Source organism: Mus musculus, chromosome 8 (genome assembly GCF_000001635.26).
Source record: "Mus musculus strain C57BL/6J chromosome 8, GRCm38.p6 C57BL/6J".
Taxonomy (NCBI): domain Eukaryota; kingdom Metazoa; phylum Chordata; class Mammalia; order Rodentia; family Muridae; genus Mus; species Mus musculus.
This window is the reverse complement of record NC_000074.6, coordinates 82,826,024-82,838,644: the sequence shown is the minus strand read 5'-3', so window position 1 is coordinate 82,838,644 and position 12,621 is coordinate 82,826,024. Positions and strand designations below refer to the sequence as shown.

Here is a 12,621-nt window from a genome sequence, read left to right as displayed (position 1 = left end):
CTATTTCTGAGATTATTTGTTGACTGCAGCAGCAGAGTTTGCTCATTGTCTCTGTCCTCTGCCTCAGTTTCTATGCTGTTCTAGCTCAGCTGAATCATGTGACAACCATTGCCAGTCGGACTTGGTATAGGGTGTGTGGCTCCTGGGCCAAAGCTGGTGTTTCCTTTGTCTTTAGTGTCCTGTTCAGATTTGAATGTGGATGCCACACGGTTAGACATCAGAATGTGACTGGAATCTCACCTGTTTCAATTTTAGCATAGCAAACCATGTAGCAAGCCATCAAGCTTATTCCTTCTAGTGAAATTGTGGTCTGCCCTTTGTTCCTGGAGGAGTGATGTTCTCTTCTCTGTTTGCTAAGGTCGTAATTAGTAACATTTAGGGCTATTGGCACTGAAAGAATGGAGAAGACAGAATCACTTACACTTGACCCTGATATTTCGAAAGAATCTATTTCAGGATCTTCAAGCAGGGGAAAGCTTCATGTGAGGGCAGAAAGAAGGTTTTGATCACAAATAATCCTGGCAGGGCTTTACTCCACAGGGACAACAACATCCGGAGAACAGAGGGTTTTGTTTGTTTGGATTTGATGAGCCATTGGGAATAAAAAAGAAAAACAAGCAAGCCTACTAACAGAGTGTGACATTCCAGAGTGACAATCTAGAAATGTCATGTCAGCACACATCACAATGGCTTTGGAAGTCGAGTAAAGAATCTATCTGCAGGCAGGAAAACTTGGTGCACACGGCCGGGCAGAGGAGCTTTAAGGTGGTTTTAGAGAGTCGATGTTCTAGTCTTCAGATCTTGATCTGCAACTTACCTTCCTTAGTCCTGACATTTCGGCCATAGCCAATCAGCCATTGGGGGGTGGGGGGTTGGCATCGTGTCTGTGTGTGTGTGTGTGTGTGTGTGTGTGTGTGTGTGTGTGTGTGTGTGTGTATGTGTATGTGTACCTGCATGCGGCAGGTGTGTATGTATGCATGTGGAGGCCAGAGGTCAGTTAGTATCAGGCATCTTCTTCCTTAACTTTCCACACAATTTACTGAGGCAAGATCTCTCACTGGAGCACTCCGATTCTACTAGTGCAGCTACACTGCTTGCCCCAGGGATCCCCTGTCTTCCAGGTTCTGACTACAGGTGAGCAACCCACTCTTCCAGGGCTTATCCTGGAAGCAGGATATCTGAGCTCCTGGTCCTTCAGTTGCACGGCAAGTGCTTTTACCGTATCCATAACTGTGTTTATTCCTTCACAATCAGCAAGCCTTATGACACTATGGCAATTTTGTAGAGATCTGTACTGATATAACAGCACTGTTTACAAATGTCCTGAGCTGTGATGGAGGTCCTAAGAGCACTAGCATTCGAGTGACTTGGAGCTTGCTTTGACATGAACATGTCCCAGTCTCACCCCAGCACTGGGTTGGCTCTCTAGTCTGTTTTTACAAGGCTCCTCTTGTATTCTGATGTATGTTGAAATCTGAAAAACCATGTTCTTTGGTTTTGGTTATTCACTGGACATACTGAAATCTGTGACAAGGAAACAAAAAGCATACATGTTATCATGAAATTTGGGGACATTTTGGGGGAGGCAATGTAGAACTTAATGCAGTGGAAACTCTCTGGAATCTTCCCTGAGAGTGACTCTAGCAGATGCAACCCAATAATGGGAGATTCGGAGCTGGAACCAGCCATCTTCTATAACCAGGCAAGGCTCTAGCAGTGTGACCAGGACATCAACCCAACCACAAAACCTTCAACTTTCAATCTGTTCTGCCTTCCAAATGTGCTGGGGCAATGGTGGCCCAGAACTTGTGGGCGTGGCCAACCAATGACTGGTCCTACTTAATTAAGGCTCGTGCCAAGAGACGGAGCTCATCATGCCTGTTACTGCCTGGATGGCCAGGCACTAGAGGCAGGATAGCCCAGAGACTCAATAGAACCAAACATGACTAGCTAAAAAAAGAAAAAAAAGTCAATGAAATGATTCCTAATGATAATCTGCTAAACTCATAGATAGGTGCCTAGCACAATTGTCATCAGAGGGAACCATCCAGCAACTAATGGGAGCAGATGCACACAGACCCACAGCTAAATAGTAGGCATAGCCATCGGAACCCTGCAGAAGAGGGGGAGGAAGAACTGTAGGAGCCAGAGAGATCTAAAACACTCACAAAAGCAACTAACAGGGCTCACAGGGGCTCACAGAAACGGAATCAACATAGACCCTGTATTGGTCTGAGCTAGGTCTTATGCCTATACCTTCCAGTTGTGTTCTTGTAGGACTCCTATACCTTCCAGCTTGATGTTCTTGTAGGACTCCTCGCAGTGGGGGTGGGGCTGTGCTTGGGTTTCTTTTCCTACTGTGCTACCTCATCCAGCCTTGATATAAGGGTTTGAACCTAGTCTTATTGTGTCTTGTTAGTCCTTGTTGGGTGGATATCCCTGGGAGGCAAGCCCATTTCTTTTTTAAAGGGAAACAAAATGGGGGAGTGAATCTGGAGCGAGAGTGCCATGGGGGCAGGGAGGAGTGGAGGAAGTGGAAATTATAGTCTGAGATATAATATATGAGAGAAGAGTAAAATAAAAAAAGAATGGAGAGGATAAATCCCTTTGGGTGCAAGGGCAACACTAAGGGAGTTACAGCCCCCTTGAAGTAGAGGAGGAGCCATCATGTGCTGCCAAGCTATCTGAGTGTGAGCAGTCTTGACTTGTGCACGTGCAGGAGATGCCTTCACAAAGACGAACTGTATAGCTTTACCGTGCAAAGGTAAGCCCACTTGTGGAAAAAGGAGAATTAACGGATTTATCACTAAGTAGCTATTATCTGAGACACTATTTAACATCTGCAATTGCTAAAGCATCAGAATGCCTCATTCACGGAGAAGGAATAAGTATTTATATATTTAACAACAGAAACAGCCCCAGGAATCACACACAAAAGTTGAGGTTAGAGGAATGTGTGTGACAGGGGATTTGTCTCCTAGGAGTCATCTATTGAGGTCTGATGCTTAGCTATTAACTTAAACCCTAATTTTTCTCCTACACACTCTTTTTAGGTCTTTTTAGGTCTGCCTTTTGTTTTGGTTGAGTGTTTGATACTCTTTTTTTTTTGACATTTACAAAGGTAATTGAAGTTCTGATGCTTAAAAATATCATTAGACTTATGAGGACCATATATCACTTAATACAATTTCTGTGGCTTCTAAGGTCTTTGCCTCCTTAATAGCTGATCTATAATCAACCTGTTCTCTTAATAAGAAAAGTAAAGGGAGCAGATGAATTTGTCCAGGAAAGGCTTCATTTCAGAAACCAGAATCCTAGCACCAATGTTTGTCTTGCGCATTGCACACGTATACTTAGACTTAGAAATGGTTCATTGCTCCTGTAATAAAGCTGATGTTGCAGAGCTGTGAAATCATGAGTCACAAATGAAAGGAAATAGAGATACTGAATCAAATTTAGAGGCAATGAGCCTTTTAGACTTCATCATGTTAAACAATATATTCCATTATTATAAATATCTGTAACAGTTATACCTTAGATGATATACAGCATGTTGATTGATAAGTATCCTTTGGAGCAAGTTACCTGTAATTCCTGTTATTTAGAGGAAATATTCCTAACATTAACTTAATGCCTTGTGCCCCTATAAAAGATTTTTTTCATGAGGCAGGAGTCACCATATAATATTTGAAACTTGATTCTAGATTTTTCAGAACTGTCAGAATCTATCATAAAGAGAGCAAGGAGGGGTATATGGGAGGGTTTGGTGAGAGGAAAGGCAATGGAGAAATGATATAATAATACTCTCAAAAATACAAATTTATTAAGGATTTATTTATTTATTTTTACTTAGGCATATGTGTGTGTTCCCGCATAAATTTACATGTACACATGTGTGCAGGAGCCTCTGGAAACCAGAAGAGGGCATTGGCTTTCCCCAGAGCTGCAGTTATAGGCAGTTGTGAACTGTCATGTTGATGCTGGGAACCAAACCTAGGTCCTCTGCAAGAGCAGTATGAGCCTTTAGCTGCTCTGCCATCTCTCAAGCCTTTCAACTCCATCCTCACACAACTGACTGAATAAACGATGAAATAGACCATCAATTTACACTTGCCATTTCACTTATTGTAAGATAGCTCCACTTGGCTTAGAAAAATGAAATTAGATTTGTTTCCTGGCTGCACAGAGAAAAGTGTATTGTTAAAGTTATGTGGTTATTGTTCATACAAAGGAGCATAGCCTTCATTTTGATTTCCAAAACAGTATACTCACTCCAGTAGATGCATTTAGTCTGCTTCCATTTAATGATATTAAAACATCTGGGAAACAATTTTATATTTGGAATGGCCTCAGAGAGCAACTATTTATGTGTTACCTGGCACCACAGTGTCCTAGGAATGATTCGAACTTTTGGTCCTTAATGGACTTGGTAGTTATAAGAAGGTTTTCAAGACAGCAGCATCTTCATTTTGATTGACTATATTCCTTTTGGAGACATGAGGAATCATATCCTTAGTCTATGGTACTTATTCATACATAAGATATGCCAAGGGAGCTAGGAAGGGAGTAGGCCTTCAATCCCAGCATTCAGGAGGCTGAGGCCAGCCTGGTTTACAAAATGAGTTTCAGGAAAGCCAGGGATACACAGGGAAACCCCATTTCAGAAAATCAAAAAAGAAAAAAAAGACATTCCAAGCATTCTGCCACGGCCCTTCAAAGCCACAATCTTCCAGAGAAGACAAATGCAAAAGAGTAATTTCAAGAATTCTTGTGATGAGGGTAGACATGAGCTGTTTAGGAAAATGGAAGAAACAGTTTCCAACAGAAGGCTGTATACAGTGGCTTGTGGGAAAGTGGCTTAGAGAAGGTGATGCCTCCTGACCTCCAGAGTGTCTTGTGCTTTCTCTAGCTCTCTCCAGTTTCCCATGATCCATCTTGGGAGGGATTATCCTTCCTCATGGTGACTCACATATGGTTTGTAATGTACAGTGTACTTACAAATCCAATAAATTGTATGTGTGTGTACAGCAGGAGAGAGAGAGAGAGAGAGAGAGAGAGAGAGAGAGAGAGAGAGAGAGAGAGAGAGAGAGAGAGAGAGAATTGCAAATAACCACTGTTATCACTTGCTTGTGAGTGACCACAAAACAGAGGTCGTGGATCCACCTTTTTAATTAGTCTCAGCTTTTCTGTCAAGGGTGTTTTAAAAGCTGTGAGTTCAAGAAAAGATGCCTGCTCCTTAATCTCCACACTGACAGTTGGTTGTAATACAGTAGACACACAGCCCACATCAAAGGCACCTGATTAGTTGACATAAAGTTTCAGAGATATTTAGTTAAGATGTGTTCAACTCTTATAATCCTCCTATTTTGGAACCAATATATTTCTGCAGATATTATTCATATTTCAATGACTCTTGGGAAGCTCTTCACCAGAGGATATTGTGACATCATATCCCAATGCCTCTTTTCTTGTGAATAACTAGCTCTGCTAAGAATAAGGTAAAATTATTTTTTATATGTTCTTTAATACATACAATAGAATGTGTTCCCACTGTACATTAACATCTATATGCAAGATTAATGTTTTAATTAGCTATTGTTATAATAGTACTCTCTAGAAAAACCCACAATGGTGGCACACAATAGAAATTTTGTTGTATCCTCATGGGCTTGCTGGTCAGTAGATGCTTTGGCTTCAGAGTGTGGTCAGCAGAGTGGCTCTGCTCAATTTGTTTCTTGGCTTTCTCTTGGGACAACATATGAGCTGGGTCATTTGCCTTGTGTAGTGGTGGCAGAGTTGAAAGGGCCCAGTGGAAACTCATGGGAGCAATGGAAATGGCCTAGACATATTTGTCTGTATTTCATGAGCGAAAGCAAGTCACACAACCAAACCCTGTGCCAAGGAGCAGGGAAGTAGGCTCTCCTCGTCACACCTCTGATGACAATGTGGATGTGGATAGAGGAAAAATATCTCCTGAGTCTTCTTCCCCATTCATCCATATGCAGTAGTTTGTTTTGCTCTTTAGGTGATGAAAAGGATGGTTAAGATAATGCATTTAATGGTTGACACTAAGCATTGGAGGAGTTAGGCCTCAATAGACCTAGACCTAGACCTAGACCTAGACCTAGACCTAGACCTTACCTAGATCTGGCCCTATACCTATACCTGTACCTGTACCTGTACCTGTACCTGTACCTGTACCTGTACCTGTACCTGTACCTGTACCTGTACCTGTACCTGTACCTGTACCTGTACCTGTACCTGTACCTATACCTATACTTATACCATACCAATACCTATACCGATACCGATACCGATACCTATACATAGACCTCTACCTATACATAGACTTAGACCTAGACCTAGAACCTAGACCTAGACCCTATATGTATATACCTAAGCCAGATGGAGAGCCATGTGCCCTGGTGAGCTTCTAGGATTGGAGCTGCCTTCCTCTAGTCTTAAAATATTAATTTGAGTTGTAACTGTACTAGAATAAACAATTAGGTTATGAAAATCAAGAGATTCATATTGATTTGAAATAAAGGGATATAAGGATATTTAAGTGCGAGGAGAGGAGGAGGAAAAGGAAGAAGAGAAAGAAAAGGAGAAGGAGGAAAAGGACGGAGAGTCTGCTTTCATTTCATTGCCTTGGGATATTCCTATGACTACAGTGTGACTTGGGCTTTTTGTTAATGTACCAACACCCAGAAGACACAGCATAAACCAAGGATTTGTTTTGCTCATGGAACTAGCTTGTGACCTTTTTGCTCTGTTGCCTGTGGACTAAAATAAGAGAGAACATTGTGGTGGAGAGCACACGATAAAGGGGGCTGTTTCCCTCATGATGGCCAGTGAGCAGAGAGAGAGAGAGAGGAATGAAAGAGACTGGGCCATGAGTGATTAAGTTGAGGCCTTCATATTCTGATATCTTCCTAAGAGCTCTAAGGGTTGGCAATCATGTTTTCATAGCAAGAACCTCTTAAAATAACATTCCTATGTATGCTCCAACACTCCTGATTTTTACTAAATATTAGGGTTCTTTGTATATGAGGGAGTATATAATGAGCCACTCTTTATAAAGCTTTTGCTTATAATCAGTTAAACCCATGGGTATCTGTGATGGCTAGTTTTAATTTTCAACTGGACACAATCTAGAATCATCTTGGGAAAGAATCTTGAAGGATTGTTTAGGTTAGAGTGTGGCCAGGTTCTTGAGGGATTATCTTCATTATGCTAATTGAAGTGGAAAGACCTACCCAGTGTGGGTAGTGTCATTCCTTTGGCAGAGACACCTTATTTATATATGAATGAAGAATACTGAGCTGGCAAGATGACTCAGCAGGCAAATGCACTTGCTACTAATTCTGATGATCTGAGTTCAATCTCCATTACCCACATGGTGGAAGAAAGAAACAATTCCCTCAAGTTTCCATTTGGCCTCCACATAATGCTATGACATACACATGAACACCAGCACACATCACACACACACACACACACACACACACACTCTCTCTCTCTCTCTCTCTCTCTCTCTCTCTCTCTCTCTCTCTCTCTCTCTCTCTCTCTCTCTCTCTCGCATGCACGCACGCACACACGCATGTTCTAGTGCTAGATAAAATGTATGTATTTTTTTAGTAGAGAAAGTAGGATCTGCACTAGCCAGCACACAATAATTCATTGCTGTTGAGTGTGGATGTAATGTGACCAGGTGATTTAATTCCCTACTGCTTTGACTAGCCTGTAGTGATGGACTGCAAGTTGGACTTGTGAGCCAATTAAGCCCTTTCTCCCTGAGTTCCTTTTCTAAAGGTTTTTATCATAGCAACAGAAAAAGCAGCTGAGAGTGTGCCTTAATCAGTTTATCATCTGATAGCTTCAGAATGTTGGTTTACGTAGTTACTGTAGAATGTGAGTCTTTTAGAGATCATAGGATGTGCGCTGTTTGAAAAATTGCAAGTATATGTCTTAATGTTCTTTTCTATATAATTCATAAAAGGCAAAAAAGGTCAATGAACAAATAAAACATAGTAGCAAGGGTTCTGCAGTTAGCAATACTGCTTTGTGACAACCTAATTTTTGAGCTATATATTTGTTATAGGCATGGCATTATTATTGATAGTATCAACCTTTTTTTTCTTTTCTTTTAAATTAGCTCACACAATAACAGGTTTCCTTGGGGCATTTTTACCTGTTGTTTGCTTTAATTGACACTGTTCCTCTGATCCAGCACCCCCTCTTATCCTCGTTCCTCTGCTCATATCTCCCCCTTCCCACATCCAACATCATGTGTTCTATTATCCCACCCACAGTCTTTCTTAGAGTCTTTTGTCCTCTGTGTGCTTATTATAAAAACAACCATAAACATACAGATAAATCAAGGAGGAATGGACATTGAGTGCATGACAATCACTATTTTCAACCTTCCCCAAGGCATCCTGAAGATAGATACTATGGTTGGAAGAGGAAACTGGGGGACCCTGGATCTAGGAACTTGACTCAGCTGAACAGGTGAGAAATGGCTGGTAGGATCTTCTGGCTTCACAAGCCTACCCCCACCCACCATTCACCCATCCCTTCTAGTCTGAAAAAATGCACTGATATCAGAGCAGAAAGCTCAGTCCAGGGAACTTCATTATTCTGCAATGTCAAACTATCCTAGAAAGATAATTTTCCTATGGAGAGTTTCCATGGCCCTGATGCACACACTGGCATTCTCTTTCCTGGCTGTGTTATTTTTCATACTCAATTCTTGTTTTCTTCTATAGAAGAATATTAATGGAACTGAATAAATTAAGAGCTCTGGTACTTCATCATCTTAACCATTCAGCTTATTAAATGGATACCTTGGGGAGATCTGAAGGTGCTTGCTGATAAGTCCTTCAGCACACAGGGCTTTTTGCTTATTTGCTTTTATTTATTTTCATGCCCCATTGACCATAAGAAACCTCATCCTTTTATGGCTCCATATAAATAGTACATACAATAACAAATATGGTAATTGAAGTTGGAAGGAGGACGTGGTGGCTTTATATTTTTCAAATTAATATGGCAATAGTTTGTCCTCAAACAGCAAGTCAACTGACAAGTCTGATCAATTTCACATGAGTGTGGGAGTTGCATTGAATTTCAGTATGATGCATATTGTAGAATATGTACAACAGAATGAAAAAAAAATAAGCTTGAAAGACTGTAAAATAATCTCTTTTTAGTAGTGTCTCAAACAGGAATTATAATAACTAGGGTTGAATTCCAAATATTTTTGCAATGTGTGCTGTGACCTTCATGTGTGTGTCTGTGTGTGTGTTAGCTTGTCTGAATGTGTCTGTCTCTGTGTGTGCACGTGCTCACATATGCATGCATGCACACACAGTCCTTTCTAAGCATGAATAACAGAGCCTTTCTAGCCAATTGGAGGAACAATGCCACACTAGGGTTAAAACTGGCAATTTTGTAGATAAGCAGTATGAGAGTGATCTGTGCTTCAGATCCACAGAAGTCAGCTCTCTCTTACATTTTCTTTCCTTTTTCTTTGTGGGAGATGTATCAGAAAGGAGAAGTTCTAACGGGACTTCAGAGACAAAGAGTGGGGTTGTGCCTCAGTACTAAATACAACCTTGGAGCCCTCTTGCTATTCACACACTATGTTTTGATCAATGACTAGTCAGTCTTTGGAGTTGGTAGTGGAAGAATACGATGTATAGGAGTTAAAGAAACTGACAGGGGGCACATACAGTTTTGATTCCTGCAGGTGCTGGCTTATGTTTCCAATCACCTAAGTTTGGGCCTTGGTCATCTTCCAAAGGCCACATGTTCTCCAGGCTGAGGTTGAGCTCATACGGGGTGGGATCTAGTTGACTGAAGAAGTTCCATCAACAAAGAAGTGTCTTTAAAGGGTATGTTGGAACACCCACTCTTTCTGTCCTCTCTCTCCCCTCTCCCTTTCTCCCTCCCTCCCTCTCCTCTCCTCCTGGTCCCACTATACATGTTCTTTCGCCCTCCCTTCCTCCTTCTCTCCCTCCATCTTTCCCTTTTCCTCTCTTTCCCACTTTCTCTCACCCTCCTCTTAGTCTTTCTCTTTCCCTCTCTCCTTCTTTCCCTCGCTCCCCTTTCCTTCTCTTTTACCCCTCCTGCTCCCACTCTCCTCCCACTCCAGGTCTCTCTCTCTCTCTCTCTCTCTTTCTCTCTCTCTCTCTCTCTCTCTCTGTCTCTGTCTCTCTCTCTCTCTCTCTTGGCTTCCTGAGGAGAACAGCTTTCTTTTACCATGCTCTTCCACTATGTTGTAATATGCTAACGCATCCTTGAAAACATGAACCAGAATAAGCCTTTCTTCCTTATAGGTTCACTCATCCCAAGTGTATTGTCACAGTGTTGAAAAGCTGACGTAACTGATATCTAGTGTGAAGTCTAATACCTTTCACGTGCAATATGTGTTTTTACACCAGTAGAACTATTTCTACAAAGTTGACTATGACTAGACTCTGTTCCTACCACACTGCTAGCTTTTCAGTTTATCAATACTCAATTATTCTTCATGCCCAAGCTCAATGTCACTTCCTCCAGGAAAATTTACCTGACCCCTAAATCTAAATTAGGATCCTTTAAATTTTTCTCTGTTCATTTCCTTCAAAGAGTCGCCTATATTAATTGTAATTATACAGAATACAATAGCACAGTATATTTTATGATTGCTTGCCTGCAAAATGTTATTTTTTTTTTTACATTCAGCCATGCTGTAAGTACCATATCTGAATGATGCAGTACTTGTTGCATTGATTGGCAGTCAGCAGATCAATACATATGAGTGAACACATCTAAATATTTTCTCAATTTTTCCTATGGAATTTATGTGGTTTTTCTAATGTTTTATTACCAGCCTTCTGTTGGCACAATGACCTACCACTGCAAGTTTCCCTTTTATTGCCAATGGGGTTTAACATTTAAAATGACCCAACGGGACTGAAGGAGGGACCAGCCGGAGACGGCCCCATCTGGGGATCCATCATGTCTGCAAACACCAAACTCAACATTGTTGCAGTGGTCAAGAGGCACTTGCTGACAGGAACCTAGTGTGGCAGTTCCTTGGGAGGTTCAGCCAGTAACTGACCAATGCAGATGTGGTTGCTTGGAGCCAACCATCAGACTGAACTCAGGGAACCTAGTAGGGGGGCTGGTGGAAGGACTGGAGGAGTGGAGAGGGATTGCAAGCCCAATGGAAGAGCAATATAGGCTGGCCTGACCACCCAGTTCTCCCAGAGACTAGACCACCAACCAAGGAGTGCACCTCGAGGGATACATATGTAGCAGAGGATGGCCTTACCCAACAGCAATGGGAGGGGAAACCCTTGGTCCTGGGGAGGTTTGATGCCCCAGAGTAGGGGGATGCTGAAGCAGTGGGGTGGGAGAGTATGGGTGGGTGGGGGAGCACTCTCATACAGGCATAGGGAAGGAGAGAGGGCAGATATAGGATGGGGGTTGGTGGAGGGGTAACTGGGAAGTAGGATATCATTTGAGATGTAAACAAATGGAATGATTAATACAAATAAATAAATAAATAAATAATATGACTCAATAATTATTTGTTTTATAAAAAAGAGAGTCACTGAATTGCATATATTCTATTAAAAAGCTAAATGTCCTTGATCATAAATATTTTCTGGGTTCCTCACAACCACTTAAATACATTCCAGTTCCAGCAAAGAGAGCTGTCACCTCCCACAATCCCCATAACACTGCTCCATGGGATTTGGGGGGATTTATTCTCTTTTTGCTTCTGGCTGGCCACAGGCAGTAATTCTGTCCCTTAACCTCCAGATGCGTGACAGCTATCAGCCCCTGTGCAGCTGCACAATCTTTATTTAATACAAAGCACCAGAGGAAAGAGAGGTAGCTTAATTAGTACTAATTACCCCTGAGTCAGGAGATGTCCTCTTAACAAGATACAATAAAATACCATACCCAGTTTGTCAACTAGTTAGAAAGATGGGGCTCCACCGTCCAGAACCACAGACGCTGACATTTTCTTTCCTGGGAAACAAAATGAAGCGTGGTAAACAAACCACAGCGTCTGTCTTGCCTCTGTTGTCACTGCTGGTTACCATCCAATTAGTCTTCCTGTCCTTCGATGCCAGGCATCTCAGATAATTGGATATCCAGTTAGAAGCCATTCTGCCTGGATGCCTGGCTGATTATTGCTTAAAAAGTAAGCATAGGATAGAAAACAAGAAACCCGGGAGCTGTTGTTTGCCAGTGCATATTCAAGCCCTCACCAGGTCAGGTACTTGTGTGGCTATGTCTGTGATGCTCGAATTCCTTCCCAGAAGTCTGTGCTCACATACCATGTCCAAGGGCAGGGAGCATGAAAAACAAGCAGCGGTTTCTTCTTTACTCTTGTCTCTTGGCGAAGTAAGAAACCTCCTTGTAAGAATCTAGCTTCTGGTACATCAAGTCGCAGCAGAACTAAGAGTACTCTCTCCCAGTGAGACCAGACAAGGCAGCCCAGCTATGGGAAAGGGATCCACTCGTGGGCAAAAGAGTCAGAGACAGTCCTGCTCTAATTGTTAGGAGGCCCACATGAAGATCAAGGGACACATCTGCTCCATCTGTGTAGGGGACCTA

The 12,621-nt window shown here is 42.0% G+C and overlaps 1 long non-coding RNA gene across 1 annotated transcript in view; it reads left to right on the top strand.

Moving 5' to 3' along the window:
- The first annotated feature begins 1,110 nt into the window (after positions 1 to 1,110).
- Gm31545 overlaps positions 1,111 to 12,621 on the top strand; it is a 41,421-nt gene continuing 29,910 nt past the window's right edge. Inside the window, exons 1-3 of the long non-coding RNA XR_387821.3 lie at positions 1,111 to 1,134; positions 5,390 to 5,498; positions 8,437 to 8,514. This is a non-coding gene — a long non-coding RNA (predicted gene, 31545). The remainder of the gene's footprint in view (positions 1,135 to 5,389; positions 5,499 to 8,436; positions 8,515 to 12,621) is intronic.